Consider the following 20,246-nt stretch of genomic DNA (forward strand, 5'->3'; position numbering starts at 1 on the left):
GAGCCCAGCAAGTCAAGCACCCCGAGGGCCACCCTGCTCAGGACCAGTCAGTGCCGGCCTGTGTGATGGGAGAAAGCAAGCCCACCCCCATTAGGTGTCTTTGGGGGACAAAGGGGAGGAAATGGAGAGGGCATATACTTCTGCTGCCACCCAACAACACGTCTCCCCCAATCACCATGCAGCCCCCGGCCCCTGGACCCCAGGGCCCTTGACACCCAAGTAGCAAAGCTGGGGGTGAACTGGGGTCTGACCCCACTTTGGAAGACAGAGAAAAATACTGCACAGAAAGCAAGTAATTCACACATGATATCCACAATACAGAGAAAGGCTCAGCCCTACTACTCAGAGAAGGACTAAACAGAGCAGCAACTACATACCATCTTCTCCCAAACCACTGGCAACAATTAATGAGAATGATAAAGACAGGAGCAAGCAAAGGGCCAGAAATAAAGCTCTCTTACACTGGCACTGCACATATCTTCGCCACACATGGCTGTGCGGCACTTCCAATACATGGAGATACCTGCGGAGGCGAAAGACCAGCTATATAAAGACACAGTCACAGGAGCACTCTTCAGAGTAACATAAGACCGGATGCCCAATAATAATGGGCTAGGTGTATAGGTTAAAATAAGACACTGTGCAGCTTGTTAAAAAGGAAGCAGTAGTTCCTGGTTTATAACTGAAAGACATCCAAGATCTAGTATTGTGGATAAAAGACAGGCTATAGAATAGCACAGCATATATAGTACAGTATAGTGTAGTTTATGTATGTATACTAGTGTACAGTATGTATATACTCTATAGTACACATAGTATATAATACAGTATAGTATATATAGTATGCATAGACTATATAGCATATATAATATCTAATGGAATATATAGCATATATAATAGCTAGTATATAGTATAGTGTGTATAGTATATTGTAGTGTATGTGTGTATATACATATGCCAGTGTGCAGAGCATATATATACACTATGGTATACATAGCATGGTATAGTATAGTGTATATATATAGTATGGTATGGAATACACAGTATAATATAATAGCCAATGTATAGTATAGTATAGTATATATAGTATTATATATAGTATAACATGTGTAATACAGTATATATGGCATAGGATCTATAATAATACATATCATATATAACAGTATATATAGTTACAATATATGCAGTAGATAGTATTATATATGTAGTATGTGTAGGCTATATAACATAGTATAGTATATGTAATATAGTAGTTTAGTGTATATAATAGCATATATGGTATAATGTACATAGTGTAATATATATAATACAGTATGTATAGTATAGTGTAGAATAAATTATCTCATGTACATTTACAAAGTGTATGTGTTTATATGTGTAAGTGTTTCAGGGTACACATGCATTTAATTCATAAAGGTGAAATTTTCTGGAAGGATACCTGACTGGCTATGAATGGAGGGAACAAATCATGAGGGAAGATCATTTAATTGGGGTTGTTTTAATTTTTACCACTATCATGTACTATCAAAGATGTACTAAGACATGCCATTAAATAAAACACTATGTAAAGAAAAGCATGTCTAAATCCACAAGGAAACAGGAGCATTTTGAAAACTAGAAAGCAGCGAGGTTACAGAAACTGACTTACCAAACCTAGGTAAACTAATCCTAAGTCAGCAGTGAAGAAAGCCAAAAACCTAGCAGATGTTCACCACAGAATTCTACAAAGTGCTAGGAATTAGAGGTGAGGCTGAGAGCAGGAGGGCTGGCAGAAAGCCCTTATAATCAGCTTTCACCAGACACACGCCCACTCCGGCTCTCTGCAGCCAGGTGACCACCTCTCCCTGCTGGCGGAAGACTGGAGAATTGTTTTCTATGAAGGGTTAAGCAGACGGACTCTGACTTGGGGCTACCAACCACAGTTGAGAGCAGGGATCCCCATACTGAAAACAGGGGGATTAAGTGAAAGTTTATACTCTGAATGTTAAGGATCCCTGCCTCTTTCCCCATCAGCTTCTCAGCATGCTGGCAATGCAGCAAATGTTCCCAAATGTCCCCAGATTGCAGGAGGCTTTTCTGTCATCCTGCTAACCATACCAAAAAGAGCTCCCTCAAAAGGATTGTTGTTGTGTTGACAACACACACAGAGCTTCCAACAAGCTTTTCAGTGACCACAAATGGAAAGGATTATCAGACATTAGAGGAAATTCTCTAATATGAACATTAAAGGACAAAATAAACAACAAAAAGCAACATGGAAGAAAGAGACAATGCAAAGAAAGAAAAACTTTTAAAAATAATAGTTAATTTGGGCCTCCCCGGTGGCGCAGGCGGTTGAGCGCCGCACTGTGAAGATGTCCGCAGCCTCTGCGGTGCAGGTTCGATCCACCTGCCAGCGAGAATCCCACGTGGCACAGCACACCTCTCCTGTCTCGCCCGCTGCTCCCCCCAGCACTGTATTTCGGTCATCTGCCTGTTCTGCTCCCTACTTTGTCTCTGGTGAATCCTCTCACCCTCCTGCGCATCTGGCCTATACCCCGGTTCTTGTATAAATAAATAAATCTTTTAAAAAAATAGTAATTTAATAAGAAATGAAATGTCTTCCATGAATCAAGAATAGGATGCTACAAAACAACATGCAGAGAACCAAAGAGTTCTTGGAAGTTAAAGATCTGACAGTGAAATGAAAAACTCAGTAGAAGAGATGAAAGGTATTGAAAGCCTCTCCCAGAAAGAACTGTGAAAAGAAAATTAAGAGATTGTTTTAAGAGGTTCACCATTTAAATAATCACATATGTCAGTTATTACCACAAAATATTGAATAATAAACAACTATAACACCTTGTAAAAATAAGTAGAGTGGCATACAACAATAAGTATTTATTGCTCATGCATGGGAGTGGCTGCTAATCTTGGCTAGGGGTTCGCTCTGCTCCACTTGTCTCTCATCCTCCCTCCAGAACCAGTGGGTTAACCTGGGCATGTCCTTCTCTGGGTGATGGTAGTAAGCCGCTCAAACACCCATGTGGCTTTCAGCCCTTTATCTATATCATGATTAGCAACATCCCATTTGCTGAAAGCAAACCACACATCTGACCCATGAATCAGAGTAGGAGGAGACCACAAGGTTACACCGCAAAGGACAGAGATATGAGGAACAGGCTATTTTTGCAATCAACCACATAAGAGTCCAAAATGAGAGGGAGGGAGGGAGGGATGGAGAGAGAGAGACAGAGAGGGGGAGAGAGAGAAAAGAGAACAGAGAACACAGGATAGGAAGATATCAGAATATCAATAATTCTAGATTTCCAAAAACTAAATTACCTGAGTTTCTAGATTTAAAGAACCTATAGAGTACCCTGCAAATTAATGGTAACAGAATCACACCTAGTATCAATCTCAACACACTGGAAACAGAAGTTCTTAGAAGCCTCTAGAAGGAAAATAACAATAGGTTTTACACAAAAGAAGGAGAATCAAATGATATCAGAATTTTCAATAGCAATTTCAGGAGATAAAGGTCAGGGGCAAAGTCTTCCAAATTCTTATGGAAAATCATTTTCAAATTAGAATTCTATACACAACCAAACTATTAAGTCTAAAGGTAAAAGGAAGAGTCTGTAATACATACAAGATTTTTAAAAAAACTTTACCTCCAGTGCACCCTTTCTCAGAAAGCCATAGAGAATGTGCTCTGCCAACTGAGGGTGTAAATCAAGGAGGAAGGCCTGGGAAAAAGCAAGCAGGAAATTCTACTAGAAGAGATATGAAGCCAACTCCCAGGAGGAGTGGTGAAGGGAAAGCTCAGGATTATGGATGTAACCAAGCAAAGAGGGCACCATCCAGATCAGGGCTGGTTAGAAGCCTCCAGACAGGCTTCCTCAGGAAAACCTGGTACCACATCATGGGTATCATAATACATATCCTGGGGGATAATGTGGAAATAAAATAATGTTGAATGCACAGGAAATTAAGCAAATAACAATTATTAATTGTGGAGAAAATAAAAGATTGCATAATCAAAGAAATATATTCAGCGTTTAATCTGACCTGGGCCAAGTAATGTAAATACTGAATATTAATCTATCAAAATATACCCTATAACTCTCTTGGGAGGTGGGGGAAACATTATGAGAGCAAATGTGTATAAGAAGTGGGTAAGAAGTAGAAAGGCAAGCTGGTGGTTCGCCCTCCACAGTGGGAAGCCAAGATACAATACTTAAAACTAAGAAATGTTTAAAAGTAGCAATGCAAACATGTTCTGTAGTTATGGAAGTAAATACCAAAAAAAAATTCAGCTCAAAGGTTTGAAATTGGGTGACTGGGAAGTGAAAGATGGGAATAGATGAGTATGTAGGTGAAGGGAGACTTCTTTTTCACATGGTTACAGAACTCTTTAGTACTGCATGCTCGTGCATAACTCTGGCAACGGTGAAAACTAAATTTAAAAAGCAAAAGCAAATTCCTCTCCCCATTCCCGTCCCCCACCCCAGAAAAAGGAAAGGAAATATAGAGAAATCTTTCTGCCAGCTACTGGAAAGAGCTAAGGAACCCACCGGGCCATGCTGATGGACAAGTAGAGGAGGAGGAAGCAGGTCACAAGCAGTGCGACCCAGGAGAAGGAAACTGAATTCTGAGTGGCTCCATCAGCGGGGGCTTCTGCAAAACAGGTGATCAATGATTTCCAAGCATCAAGTTAATGTGCTCCAGACTTTTTCTATCCATTTCAAAGAGATCCTTCAAAATAGTATCCTATTTGCAACACTGAAAAAATGAAAAATTGGAAACTTCCCAAATGTTCATCAATAAAGGACTTCAATAAATTGTAGACTATTCGTAGGATAAACCACAAAGCAGATGTCTGAAAGGAGGGAAGGTGCTCTCTACTGATGCTGTGGAAAGATGCCCGAGACACATTATTCAATGAATGCAGAACAATATGCATCATGCAAGGCCATCTGTGTAAATAACAAGGATACATGTGTGTCTATAGGTATGTGTATGCATGCATGCACACACACAAACACACACACGCGCCTACAAAAAATGGTGAAACTTAATTCACCCTGCTACAGTGACCTCTGGGAGATAGACCAAGGAATTTAAACTTTCTATATTAATATTCCTTTAAATATCTGTTGATGCCCAGATATGATATATACTCTATTGTTTGGACATTTGACAGTAAGCATAAGCAGAAAAAAGAACTATTTAGAAATTTCAAAAAATTAAAGGAATCAATTCAAACTTGCTTTCCTTTTTAGAAATAAAATGTCACCTAGTTGATATAGGAGTACAGGTGTCCCAATCACCCCAAACAAGGGAGCAGTCTCTCTCCCTGCTTGTTGAGCTGGGAGCCCTGGCCATCCTCCCTGGCAAGAAGCCCTCACCCAGCAGGGTCTGCCCCCTGGGGAGCAGGACTCTTCCTTCCTGCCATGATGTCACTGCAGAGACTCACTTTGCTTCACAAGGAGGTGGCAAGGGATGCAGCCACTGTCTACCTAGGAGGCTGGGTGATAGGTGCCACCTCAGTTAGGAGGGGATGTTTTCTGGCACCCTGAAGCTCAAGCACCCTTCTGACCTTGACCAGTAAAACTTCTCTGGTGGTGGTGTTCCAGACCAATACTGGATATAAACTGGGGTTTTACCTGTCTTCAGCAGCATAACTGGTAGAAGGAGCACAGGCCTGCAAGAAGGTCGGCCCTGGGCTCTGCCACACGCTGTGTGTGACTCTCAGAAAGTCTCTCAACCTCTCTGAACCCCTGCAAGAAGAATAATGTTGCCCTCGGTGCTGGATTGTTATGATTTCAAATCCGTGTCGTGAAAGTTTGCTTTGGACAAAGTTGTTTGTGGTTTGAATTGTTCTGAATAACTTGTGTAGATGAAATTGTTTTGAAGGTGGCTAGTAGGACTTTCTGACCTAACTTGTACCTGGGCTGGACCACGATCATTATGTCATGGACACCAGAGTAGTGGCAGTGGTGTCCATCACACGATAAACTTGAAAACTTTAAAAACCAAGTGGGCTGACCAGTAACTCGAGAGCATAGGGTCTGGGCCAGGTGCGCTTTGCTAACCTAGAGAGCTTGTGTCTGCAGGGCCCGCTGCTCTTGGTGGGCAGTGGTGACAAACAATGCAGAGCCTCTGAAAGAGCAGGGTCCTCTGATTCGGTGTTGGGGAGGCATTCCTTGTAGGTGGGGGTGCAGGTAATTATCCCCAGAGTATTCAGCCTCAGAGCAGGCCACCTTGCTGCCCACTAGCTATGTGCCCCCACAGCAAGGACACCCCCGCAGCTCACCCCAGCGCTGAGCTAGAAGTACTGCCTCCACAGAGTCAGCCCAGAGCAAGGGGCAGCAGGTCCTCACTTCGCACTGCCGGTCAGGTCTTGAAAGCCAAACCCTTAAGCAAAATGATATAAAACAAAACCCATTTTAGCATAGGTTAAGTTATATATAAACAACAGTTAGCTTCTTATGGCATAGTTCTATCCACAAAAATATCACCAAACATCCACATAAAGACCCAAGACACTCCTGATATTGTTCATTCATTTTCCAATCCGATTACTCCAGTTCAAGGTCACGGGTAGCCAGAGCCTGTCCTGGCAGCTCAGGGCACGGGGCAGGTACCCAGCCTGGACAGGAGCCCCTTCCATGGAAACTGTCCCCACCCCCACACTCACTCATACTGGGGCAATTTAGACACCAACAAACCTGACGTGCATGTCTGTAGGGTGCGGGGAAAAAATGTAGTTCCCAGAGAAACCCACGCAGACACAGCGGAAATGTGCAGCCTCCACAGCAGTGTTGTAACAGTGATGTGGAATGAGATCTTGTTCAAAGGCCGTGCACCACAGCTAAAGCTGGACATTATTTCTTTCATCTCCCCTTTATCTGGAACAACAGTGTAATTAATCTATCATTGGTTTGGATTATGTTATTTCTTTATTGGCTTATTAAGAGATATTATCCTGCATGTTCCTGGCTTGTGAAATATTATTATAAACTGTAATTCTCACTGTAACCTGTGTTAAATAGATTATTGGCAACAACAAGCTTGGTCTTTGAGCACAAAGTGCGACAGACAAGTCACCATCGGCCACAGAAGAGTCACAGGAATGATCCTCGTGGGGCATCCAGCACAGGGCCTGGTGCGGGGTACTCAGCCAGGCCCCATCCTGTGTTCAGAAAGGGTCCCAAGGCTTCCTCCCAGCAGGACAACTCACATCCCCACCCTCCTTCAAAACCAGCCAAAGCCCATTACCCTGTGATCTCAGGTACCAGAGGCAGGGGTGGGGATGAATGTGGGGGTCAGGGAGAGTGTGGGGTGAGTGAAGGAGCTGACGACTTGCAAGGATGACAACACTGGGTGAAACTGCAACATCAGAAGTTCCCTCACCAGAAGCGCCATTGCTTGTGGGGCAATGGCGCTGCAGGGACAGAGCAGACTGTGGGCACAGGGCAGGAGCAAGAGCTTACTCAGATACACCAGGGAGGTCCCCCAAGCAGGACAGGGCTAGTCACACAGGCCAGACAAAGCTTTTCCCAAGATGCTTTCTCCGCAGCACTATCTCAGCTAAGAGAAGGAGCACATGCTAAAAACAGAAGAACGCAAAGAAAGGTACAAATACCAGACCCCTTCTTTTTTACCTAATAAATGGCCTTTCTCTTTTTTAAAATTGATCACCCACAGAGTTTGTGAAAGACACTGGGAAACAGACATTCTCAAGCTCTGCTGGTCAGAGTGTGACTAGAGACAGCTTTCTGTTTATTAATCAGCCAATAGATGGACAGTGCCAGCGTGCACACCGCTTTAGCATCACAAAAATCCCAAGTGGGCATAACTCTCCAATTCAGTAATTCTACTTCTAACATTTCTTCTGCAACTTGCACAACTAAACCAAGACACGAGGATGTTCACTGAAACATCCCTGTAATTTTAAAAAAAAGGGGAGAAAAGTGCACTGATTAGGGAGGGGCTGGTACAGCTACTCCACGAACAGACGCTGATGTGGGAGTTACCCCGGACACGCTGTTAACCAGAACAATCCATGATACTGTTGGGGAAGTTAGGAGCTGATGTATATTAAAACAGCATGCATATCCCCTTCGAGAAGGATACCTAAGAAGTTGTTAACTGTGGTCATTTCAGAGGTCAGAGTGAGGGGTTAAGTTTTCACTGTATTCCCTCCTTTACTTTTCACTCCAGTCCACTCTTTCGTGAATCTTCACCATGAGTGTGGAAACTTGAAAGGCATTCATAGTCTCTACCCCAGAAAATCCACTTCTAAGAATTGACCCCAACAAAAATATGCCTTGCACTCAACAAGTGTTAGTAATAAATGCTAGCAGAGATGTGGCTCTGAGGACATTGGCTCGTGACGAGGGGGTCGCAGAGGGGCGGCCCAGCCATCCACGACGGTGACGAGACGGCCTGGCGAAGACGGGACACGGAAATATCAGCGACAGTCACAAGCGCCCACGGCAAGTCAGGAAACCCAAGCGCCAGAAATGGCATGTCATGTCGCCTGCACCAGGATGGTAAGCGTGTCACACTTTTTTCATCCTCTTGGTTTTTCCTGACTTTCCCTAATAATCATGTACTGCTTTTTAATAAGGGGGAGAAAAACTTTTATAAATAAATGATAAATCAAGAACAAAAGTTGGTGGTTTCCAAAGGTTTGCACGGTCCTGGCAGTGGCAGGAAAACTCAGTAGTGGCTGGGGCTAGACAGGAGTCACTACCAGCATGACCCCACCACTGAAGGAGCAGGACATGGAGCCCCAGCTGTGACAGTGGGGTGGCCCACACTTGGATGTGGTCTGAAAAAACAGGCTCCACACCTCAGACATCCCTGCCCCTTGAGCCTCCAGGTAGGCAGAGGGCTCATGGCCAGGCTGGCAGTGTGCCAGGGGGCACTGCCATGGGCGGGGGTCTAAGCCCTGCTCTGGCATGCTGGTGACCCTTCCAGGGCCACGCCCTCCTCTGACTGTTAGCTGCATATATGATGGTATCTCCTGCTCTGCCTGCCTTAGCATGGGCCTGGCGGGAGGGACAAAGGGTGTTCCTACTGTGTGCCAGGTGTGGAGAAGCCTCTGTCCCCACAGAGCCAGGGCAGGCCAGGAATGTGACCCCAGGAATGTGCTGAGGTGAGTTTCCAGCCAAACCCCACTCCCGCCCCGCACCCTCCCCCCACACACAGCTCTCACAACACACTCAGTCACACACACCTGCTGTCCCCTCCCTGACGCGTCTTTCAAGGAAGTCAGAGTCCCAAAGAAAAGCAAACCCCTTGGGCGGCTGCTGTAAGCAACAGTAGCCCTACTGTCCCAGTTGTAAGAATCCCTTTGCAAAGAAAGTTTTTACAAAGAGAAAGGCAAAGAGACAGGGGGGGTTATGACAACAGAAGGGCAGAGCAAACCATTTCAAGTCCTGACACAGGTAAACTGGTTCCTAAAGTCACCTGTTTCTAAGCAGGAACGCAGAGCTCTGTCCCATCATGCCACACAGCTGGGGCACCATGCACTGCCAACTGACTTATATAAGCTCGTGAAAACCCCGTTCATTTGAGTTCCCTGTTTGTGCAAATAGTGTCAGGGGTGCATCCGAGCACCCTGGCCATCCATCATCACCTGTGCATTTCCCAGGCTGGCCATGACTCACTCCTCCTGGGCCCAAACCCTCTCTGTGTACACACTGCCCAAGCCGAGGTTGTGCGGGCAGCTTCTGTCACCACAAGGCCTCTCAGCCCCTTGATGCCTCCTTCCCATTTATCAACCCACAATAGCTCCATTAATGATGATGAAACGCAGGGCATTCAGAGGGAGAGTAAAGGCCCGTGTAGGCTAAGAGGATGTGCTGGGTATTTATTTTGACCACTCAGCCCAAACAAAGCTGAGGGCTGGGAAACTGCTCCTTGGCCCAGAGAGGAGAGAACCAAGGGTCCTGAGGTGGCCTCACAGGAAGCAGCCACACCATGTCGAACAAGAGCTCGAAGGGGTAGAGGCTTGGAGACCTGAACCTCTGCTCCCGGATACATGGCGCCCAGGGTCAGCAGTACCCAATTTGCTGCTAGCTGCCCTCCTGGTGAGTGTGAAGGTGAGGAGCCTGGCTCTGACACGCCCACATCCACACCTGAGGTCAACCACACCCACAGGAGACCAGATCTATCCTGACCAATGCCAAGTCATGCCCTTACCCCTCAAACAGGAATTCTCTACAAGTTCATTTTTAAAAGAAAGCACTGATACACAAACACACCCATCTGCCGCCTTGGAGCACACGTCTTAGGGGGACAAGAAGGGTTCGACTGCACGCAAACACCACAGCCCCAATTCAGGAGCATGATTTACAGTGGGGTGATTCAGTGCCTTGACTTGACACAGCAACTGGCAAGTCCCAGTTGCTCCTGAAAACCAGTTACATTTATTTAGTTACATATTTGACATGAGCTCAGGGGAGCAAACAACAGGACACACTCCACTATGATGCTGTCTAAAATGTATGCTTTAAGCCCTCAGTGCACCTCCATCTTTGCTCCTTATATTCATAAGTAAATACAGACACATCTAGGCGAACACGATTAAGGGATAAATTCTGGCTGATGGTAACATTAGCCAACGGAGGCTAACTCTACCCAAAGAGACTGGAAAGTTTAAGCAAAGATCTGCCACAACTACAATCTGTGAATCACAACAGGAAAAACTTAAGGTAAGGCTATCCTGAAGGACAGCTCTTCACTGAGCATCTATGCCATGCCAGATTCTATTCCAGGGGCTGGAGAAGTAGCAAAGAACAAAACAGACACAACAGACATATTCTTGACCTCAGGAAGTCTAAGTCCTACTAGCAATTTTGCTTTGATGATTTGTTTCTTAGTCAAGAGGGCATAGTCCATTCCTCTGCTACATGCTTCTGTGGAAATCTTTTTCTCAAATCTTTAAAGCTCAGGTCCAACCAATCTATTGATTAAAAGGGTCCCAGAATCCTGAGTTTGGTTGTATGTGGCGATAAGAGACCCACCCTGAGGAAAATGAGTGAATCAGGCTATTTTTTGCCTCCCACACAGCGGACAGCCCATACCTTGAAATGCCATGTTTTCCACCATGTTTTCCACCATTGGGACATCTAGCAAACAACAGATGAGCCTTGCATTTGCAACCATGTATCACTTGTGTAACTAGAGCACAGGGAGTTGCTGTTCTGCCTCTCAGGGCTCCCTTGCTGCCTGCCTGCCTGTATATATGGCCCCCCCGCTCAGCATTAAAGGACTGCAAAACCTACTAAAGGCTCCAAAGTTCTCTTTCCTTCTGCAAGAACTGACAGTGAGCCTACGCGGCCTGGGGTGGTTGCACGACACCCACAGATTAAAACACTGGGTCCTGGCTTCCGGGTCCAGCTCCGAGTCACCAGACGGGACATTGTCATTCTGTGTTCAACACTTCTCAATTCCTTACCAACCAACTGTGGGGGAAATGAACATCAGTTTCCAGAAAGCGCTCAAAACATCTAGTAAGTCCTCAGATGTTTCAATGGTGCCTTCGAGAAAGTTATGACCAAGAGTTAAAACTGTCTCCTAGAAAAACATATCACTGGATAAAAAGAACTCATTTTGTGGGCTCTAATTGTGGGTTCCAGAGCATATTCCAAAAGGGGAAACAAGAAGTAGCATGACCTCCTGGGCCCAGGTCACCAGCAGGAGATCTGGTCTGGCAGTGCCCAGTGAGGGCACCAAATGAGAGGCAGCTTGGGGCACTCAGGCACAGAACTCGGCAGCTTCCATGGAGACAGGGGCAGCCTCCACACCTGTTCAGGTGGAGGAGGGCAGAGCAGGTAACTGCCACCTTGCTGCACTGGCCATCAGTTGCGGCCTGAGCCCCTGACTTCTGAGAACCATCCCAGGCCATCTGTGAAAGGGTCAGGCTCACGGCAACCTCAGCAGATCAGGGAGAGATGAAATATTTCCAGGTTTTTCATCCTTCTCTGATTTGGCTCCCAAGAACTGAGAGGGGCTGCTCAGACATGAGAGAACGTATTTTCTAACCAGAGAACACATCTCAGTGAGTTACCGCCTCATTCACTTTTTCAGAGTGGTTATAATTATAGTATTTGTTTCGTAATTGCTGCCTACTTGCACATACAAAATCCCTGAATCTTAAAATAAATTACAGCTCCCTTTTTTATTCAACAGCCATTGTGCTGCTAGTTTACAAAGAGGAGGAGATACCTCCAATTACTATTGTAATAACAAGCCTACAGTGAGCAAAGCTTCGGTTTTCAGCAGGTGACGTGACTTATTAGTACAAAAGAGAATTATTGAAAATAATTTCACTGAACAGCTTCATTACGGATTTCTCAATCCCAGGCTCAAGGGCCAGTGAGAACAACCTTTGATCTGCCCCGTTTTTTGGCTGGCTGCTGACCTCAGCACAAAGGATGAGGAAATGCGAGCTGGCTGTGGTCACTGCCTGCCACGGGGCATTCGGTATCGTGACTTAACCCGGTGACACCAGCTTCTCAACTCCTGTTTAAAGAGGGCTCTGGACGTCTCTGCAGATGTGGGTGCTATTCTGTGTCTGCAGACTACCCAGCAGCCTGTGACAAGCTGGGCCTCCAACAGGGGCTCTGAGCCTAGCAGAGGACACAAGCGCAGGGGCCCAGGGCAGGGCCTCGGACAGGCAGCAGGGCGGCAGGGAACAGGTTGAAACCTCATTTTCTACGTGCCTTCTGCCTCCGTGTAAGGCCAGAAGCTGACACAGCTGTCAGAGCCCAAATGAGAATGTTTCAACCGACTCCGTGCTGTTATGCAGGGAGGAGGGACGGCCAGGGTCACTCCCATCCCGTGAGATGTTTGAGCCAGGTGTGTCCAACAAAAGGCCACACCGTCGAGCTTCTACCTGCAGCACAGTGTTTGCTCACCGCTGGCGGGAGGGGCCTGCGGGTCCCTGAGCAGCTCACAAACATCTCTTCACTCCAGGCTGCAGGGAAAACAAAACCTCACCTTCTAAGTCAGGCACCTCCTTTCCCGCAGGGGGCTGCCACGGAAGCCTCTGGCATCCATCCCTGAGGAGGGCGGGGGGAGGAAGCGAGACAGCGCTGCTGTCAAAAGTGAACTCGGGGCCCCATCAGAAGGAAGTCCCCTGCGCCCCCCACACACAAGGTCAGAAGCAGGAGCATGGGCTCTCCCCCTACCTTACGCCCCACACCACCAGCCCTGCCTTCCTGCCAGCCACGGCCACAGCCAGGCGACAGCCATCCACACAAACACCTCTTTGCTGAGGTACCCAGCCGGGGGCCCACACCCCAGCGCTGGGATTGGCAAGGGAACTGACAGATGCTGGGACACATTCACAGAGATGACGGGCTCCCAGCGAGAAGCTGGGCACACAGAGAAGGCAAGTGGTGTGAGCCCTGGCTCGGAGCTGCAGGCTAGCATGGGCTGGCATCCCCGCTGCTCGCTGCCAATCGTGAGGCTGTGGCTAAGCCCCTTGAAGCTTTAGCCTCAGTCCAGCTTTATCTAGAGACAAGGGGCAAGGCCATTTCATCCAACGGCTACGTATTTATGGATCACATGTCTCCAAATGCCACCCGTGGGGGGCAGCCTGGTGCACGGGGAAGAGCAGCTCTGACTGCCGACTGCCCCGCTGGGATCCCAGCTCCCGTTCTCAGGAGCTACTTGAGCACGGGCAAGTGAGAGGCTTTGTGCCTGTTTCTTTATGTGACGATAGGACAATGCCTGCCTCCCAGGGCTAGCGCGAGCAGCACATCGGCAAACACCTGTCAACGCTGAGCGCAGGGCCTGGCACACAGCTGACGTTACCGAGAGCTTATTCTCATTACTGTTATTGTCGTTCCTCGTTAGGACCGTGTGACGCACTGGGATCCAACAGTAAAGACATATGGTCCTTGTCTCCAAGGGAGGTGGAGCTGCCCCTCTGCTTGTTCCATACAGTGGTCAGTGGTTCCTCGTGAGCCCAAGGGTCCTGCTCAGACATGATGGGAGCAGAGAGAGCCCTGGAAGGAAAAGCCATCCAGGCAAGGCTTGAAGGCCAAGTGGTGTTACCAGGTCAGGCCAGAGGAGTGGGGTGGGGTGGCAGCGCAGGCAGAGGGAACAGCACATGCAAAGCTGCAGAACCAGATGAGCTGCTGCACCACTGTGAGGGTGAGGGGTGTCTGCTCACCAGAGGGTGCTGAGATCTTCACCCCTGTGCAAGTGCAGGGATTAACCACAGTTTGTTTTTCATTAAACTCCAAAATAAACATCTAGAAGCAAGCATTTACTGAGGCCCCGAGGCAGCCCAGGGCTGGGTCTCATGGAGCAGACAGCCTGAGTGAGACCCTCTGCCTGCCTCTGGGCCCCCAGCAGCCCCACAGACATAGAGCCTGGGGAGAACCTGCCTATTTTGGCTGAGGCACCCAGGGCAGCCTGGAACTCATGAAGCCCCCCAGCACCTGGTGTGTCTATCTTCTCTGAAGCACACACAACTGTGGGTCACATGGCATGGGGGCAGGTTATGTGCCACCCCAAGGGTGCTTACAGCACCTTGTAGGGCCCCAACTACTCTCTGTTGGGTTGAGGTTTTTATATGGGGTGCATATTCGTAAAAGAGTTGCTTTATACCCTGAAGTCTTCCTCACAGTTGGAGAACTGTCCTACCACCCCTGATCTGCAAGAGGCAGGCACCCAGGGGAAGGACAGGAGGGCCAGGCCTAGTCATGGAGTCCATTACAGGATAAGAGGTTGTGTAGGGGCCTCCCTGAGTGCTGAGTTGCGAAGCTGCCTGCAGCCTCTGCAGCTCCGATTTGATCCCCGGCCGCTGGCCGGGCCAGGGTCCCACATGGCGCGCAGACCTTTCCTGCCGCCCGCTGCTCTCCTCAGCAGTGACTTCGTCACTCTGTCTGTTCTGCTCCCCGCTCTGGCTCTGCTGAATTCTCTCACCCTCCCGCGCTTCTGACTGTACACAGTGCTTGTGTAAATAAATAAATAATTCTTTAAAAAAAAAAAAAAAAGAGGTTGTGCAGACCAGGCAGGGGTCTGATTGGGCCTTAGTGGAGTCACCCACAGCCATCCCAGAATTTGTGGCCAAAGTCTGGTCCCAGATCATTCACTGTGTGGCTCAGGTAACTGGGATAAGCCAGGTAAGGATTCAGGTCAGCCCTTGCTTGTGAGGAAGAGGGGATGATGGAGGGCCTGGCAGCCAAAGGTCCACTTCTCAGTCCAGGATCATCACTTCCTTGCTGTGATCTGAGGCCTGTCACTTACCCCAGCCTCCTCCCCTACAAACAGATTTCTTAATAACCCCTAGCTAAGGAGATTGTCTGAGGATTAAAATAATGGATACCAAGGCCTCCCTGGTGGCACAAGGGGTTAAGATGCAGCATGATAAAGCTATAGGCAGCCACTGCAGCATGAGTTCGATCCCCAGCCAGGGAGCTACCCACATGGTGTAGCAGACCTCTCCTGTCTCGCCCGCTGCTCCCCTCAGCAGTGTATTTCATCAGTCTGTCTATTCTGTTCCCTGCTCTGTCTCTGATGAATACTCTCACCCCTCCACACCTCTGGCCTGTACCCCAGCTCCTGTATGCATAAATAAATAAATCTTTAAAAAAAAAAAAAACTAATGGATACCGAGGGGCTAGGAGATGCTAGCACAGCCTGGCCCTCAGTAATGTCACCATTATTGCTGCAGTACTATTCTGGAAGGGAAATGCCAATGGCTGAGTTGTCACTGGCCTCTCCAAGCTACATCGCAGCCACATACCCCCGGGGCACACTCAGAGGCCAAAAGAAATGACCCTGAATCCCTCCAATGAATCTAAAACCAAACGCAAGTAAAGCCACAGAGAATGCAGAGTGCACACACATGGCACTGATAATCACCTGGGGCCCAGGGGAGCCGTGCAGGGGTGGAGGCACTTGGGTCCCAGCTCCCATGTAGAATGAGAGTGGACATGCACCCACGCCTGTCTGTACAGCTGAGGGTCCAAGCTGGATGCCCTTGACACCATGACAGGGCTTAATGGGCCCCTCATCCATGATATGCTGCTGAACCTAAGTCCAGCATTCCAAAACCTCTGCACCTACCACTGGGGAACACGGTCCCCACTAACACCCTGGGGTCAGGACACAAAGCCGCAGAGAGGCTCAGCAGGGTATCTTAAACAGAGCTTTGAAGTTGCTTCCAGGAATCATACTTTAGTCATCAGGAGACCCCACAGCCCCAGAGAGCCCCTGGGGAACGCTATTCTCTACTCTCCCTTTCCTCCTCCATGGGCTGCTGCAGCCCACCCTAAAGGCCAGCCCAAGTGCTAGTGGGAGACCCAGACATCTCCCCTGTGAAGACCCCCTTCCTGGGGCAGCGCAGCCCCGTGGCTGCCAGGTCACAGCAGAGCCATCGCGGAGGGCACCCCCAGCAGGTGGACATTGCCCTTCCCGGCATAGCCCATAGTGCCCAGGAGTCGGCAGGACTCAGCATGGCCAGCTGGGCCCCTGACCCGCCCCAGAGCCCACACCTTGTAATGGGCCCAGGTTAGAGACAGTGGGTTAGAAAAGGCAGCAAATGGGATAGTGCATTAAAACTGGGTCTCCGTGCCAAGCCCAAGACTTAATTACACAGCCAGGTACTGTCCTCTCTCGTGAACTCTCACCCCAGCCTGTGACAACACAAAGGAGGGATTAAAGACTGCCTCCCTCTGGGCAGCAAGGCCAAGTCTGCATCCTCAAAGAAGAGAGGCTGTCACAACAGACACCCAGAGCCCAGAGGAGTGACCCCAAAAAGAAGTGGACAGCAGCCATGGCCTGTGTAAAATTCTGAGCCTACTTCCACAGCACTCATGAGATAATGGCCTTCTAGCACAGAGAAGTGGGCCTCTGGATGGCCCAGCACAGCCACCCTCTGGCTCAGCTCAGGTCCTGCACAGCGGCCATAGCCCCAGAAGACGGCACACGCCTTACACGGAGAAACCAGGGTGAACCCCAGTGTTGCCTCTCTCAAGGCCTGTCTGTGGGGGGCACTGGCCCCATTCAGATGAGCTGGCAGAGGCTACTGTCACTGTGGAATGGGTACTCCATTTAGGCGATTTCATCCTAATGCTCTAGAACGCCTCCCCAAGTCCAGCCCACGAGCTTAGGGGAAAGAAAAGGATCCAGACTCCCAGAACCGGGCCTAGTTCAGGAGGAGAGAGTCCTGGCCAAGGCTCATGTCAACAGAAGCACAATTTCTCAAATGGAGGTAAGAGGTCCCAGCAGCACATAGTAGCAGAAGAACGAGCAATGCAGGTCAGAACAATCAAAGAAGGGCCTCCCAGCCTTATCTGACCCGCCACGAAGAAGCAGGTTGGGCAGGAAGAGGTGGAGCCTGTCATGCGTCCCACCCTCCCTGGCCAGTATCCCCACAAACATGGTGGGCCTGCACATCCCCAACCTCGATGGACAGTAGCAGAGTCTGGATGGCAGATCAGAGCAAAGGGCTCTGAACCAAAGGCAGGGTGCCTGGATAGGGAGAACCTCCACATTTGAGGGGTCTTAGACCCCCTCGGCCCCTAAGCCCTATTCAAGACCCTTGCCCATGCTCCCAATGTAGGACCCACAGCAACAGTCACTACCATGGAGTCTGTTTCTTCATCCTTGAAATGGCCTCTGCTGGGCCTCCCCTGGTGGCGCAGGTGGTTGAGCGCAGCACTGTGAAGCTGTCCACAGCCTCTGCAGTGCAGGTTCCATCCCGGCCGGCCAGCAAGAATCCCACATGGCGAGGCAGACCTCTCCTGGCTCGCCCGCTGCTCCCCCAGCAGTGTATTTCAGTCAGTCTGCCTGGTTCCCGCTCTGTTTCTGGTGAATCCTCTCCCCACCACACACACCTCTGGCTTGTACCGCATGAATAAATAAATCTTTAAAAAAAGAAAAGAAAGAAATGGCCACTGCTGTGACCTACCCCCCGCCAGAGGGAGAGGAGAGGCAACGCAGGGGAGGGTAGGGGTGCTTGCTGCTCCGAACCTGCTTCTTCTCGGGGCCCCTGGTGTGAGTAGGCTGATGTGTGTGTCTTCCATCTATGGCTCAGATCAGTACTAAAATTTGGGAATAATTTACCATTTCTATAGATTTTCAGCAGATTTAGGGAGGTTCCTGTAACAACAACTCTTTCACCACTGCCTTTCTAATTTGCTTTCTTGAGTGGCAGGGAAAAGACAGAGCCTCAAAGGAGTCAGGACGGCAGGGGCCCAGGCAGGCCTCGTGAGGGCAGAGCACCCGGGCAGCAGCCCCAAAGCTGCACAGCCAGCACAAGGCACCCTCTGCCTTACCAGAGGCAGGCAGGGCCGCCCAGCAGTGCGAAGCCTGCTCTTGGCTCAGACCACCCTGGCTTCAAATTCCATTCCCACGGCCTCCTTGCTGCCAGGTGCTAAGCATCCCTAGCTGCGTGTTCTCACTCTAACATGGGAATCACAATGGCACCTGCCCCTTGGGTTGAATATGTGTAAAGCGAGGCAGTGCGTTGAGTCTGTGCCACCCAGCCCAGCACAGGGCAGCCAGCCTCCACATGTGACTGTGGGAAAGCTGGCATTCGGCAGCCCCCTCTTTACCCCATCCCCAGCCCAGGGCAGAGCTCCACTCTTCCCCCACTCCCAATTCCTGACCACTTGGGACTCTTGAGAGTTGGGATGAGCAGAGACAGGAAAGCAGGGGGGAAACCCTCCAAATGGAAGCAGGTCCAATAGTCTGGAGGCACCAACAGAAGACCAAGGCCTGCAAGTAAAGGGGCCAGGGTCCCATGGTGGGGCCTTCCTAAGTGAGCAGGACACAGGCCCACCCCTGGGCCTCTCTGCCCAGCCCAAATTCAGCCTGAGTTTCCCAGCTAAAAACTGCTCATTGATCAGACCCCAGAAATAGTCATACCCCTGGCCTCAGTTTCCTTGTCTACAAAATGGGGCAACATTCATTCTTGTATCCCTTCCCCAGGGCAGTAGATCATATCAAAAGAGGCAATAAGTAGCAAAAAAGTAGCAAAAAGAGAGCCCATGGTTCAGTTCCCAGACTTCAAGGCCATTTCTCGGCAGCCATTAGTGGCATGGATACCAACAAAGGTCAGATCCCTGAGCAAACATAGAGGAGTGAGGCTGTCCAGTCCTGCCAAGGCCCAGCAAGCACCAGGAGGGATGGCAAGGCCACAGGATGCTCAGAAACAACCTGTGGGCCCCACCAGTCCCTCCACTCAGTGAGATAAAAGCGGGGACATCTTACCCGGTGAGTTCAAGGAAAATTCTAACTCATCTCCACTCTATTTTTTTTTAGATTTATTTATTTATTTATACAAGCACTGGGTATAGTCAGAAGCGCGGGAGGGTGAGAGAATTCACCAGAGCGGGGAACAGAACAGGCAGACTGACAAAGTACACTGCTGAGGGGAACAACAGGTGCGGCAGGAGAGGTCTGGCGGCCAGGGATCAAACCGGCCCTGCAGAGGCTGCGGACAGCTTCGCAGCCCAGCGCTCATCCGCTGCGCCACGGGGGAGGCCCATCTCATCTCCACTCTGAATACCACTTTTCTAGATGCCCATACTGGATAACCCTCACCAGTTGCTGGATAACCCTCACCTAATGTCATCCACTAATCACGATACCACAATTACTTATTAAGCACCCACGATACACAAAGAGCACATCATTTAACTAGCACTAGAAGCAGATATTATCATCACCCACATTTTACAGAGAAGGAAGCCACGGCTGGGAGAAGAGCTGACTTACCCAGTGCTACACAGCTGAGACGTGGTGAAGCCTCTGGAGTCTGCACCCAGGCCTGGGACAGCACGTGGTCTGGTCCAGCCCTTGCTGTGGCTGCAAGAAGCAGCGGGCAGGGGCACTCAGCAGGCGAGATGACAGATCAGCACAAGCCTAAGAACCAAACAGACCTGGATTCAAATCTCAGTCCTCCACCAACGAGCTCTAACCTCTCTGAGCCTGGGGTTCCTCATCCCTAAAGTGAAGATGCCCTGGTCCTGAGCGCTTGTGCTGCTGCCATGGATTCAGAGCATAGTGCACGTAGCACCTGTTCAGGAAACACGGGGTTGCCATTATCCCAGACACCTCTCCGACCAGGCTGCCTCAGGCCGAGCAGCAACATGGTCTCCGGGCAGGAGTGGGTCTGTTCTCACCACATCTCCAAGAGGCAGCACTGACCTTGGCTCCATTGAGCCAAAAAGCCACCTGCATCTTTCACTCAGTCCCCACTGTGAAGCTGCCTGTCCCTAAAC

The 20,246-nt window shown here is 49.3% G+C and overlaps 1 long non-coding RNA gene across 1 annotated transcript; it reads right to left on the reverse strand.

The window, feature by feature from the left end:
* Window positions 1-6,311: 6,311 nt before the first annotated feature.
* On the reverse strand, window positions 6,312-19,915 carry LOC119242730 (uncharacterized). Its single transcript, XR_005124547.2, has 3 exons — window positions 19,741-19,915; window positions 6,714-6,893; window positions 6,312-6,399 (listed from the first exon to the last, which is right to left on the reverse strand). It is a non-coding gene; the product is annotated as an uncharacterized LOC119242730 (long non-coding RNA).
* Between the last annotated feature and the right edge of the window lie 331 nt (window positions 19,916-20,246).

This window comes from Talpa occidentalis, unplaced genomic scaffold, assembly GCF_014898055.3.
Source record: "Talpa occidentalis isolate TD23 unplaced genomic scaffold, MPIMG_talOcc4v2.1 talOcc4.13, whole genome shotgun sequence".
NCBI classification, from domain to species: Eukaryota; Metazoa; Chordata; class Mammalia; order Eulipotyphla; family Talpidae; genus Talpa; species Talpa occidentalis.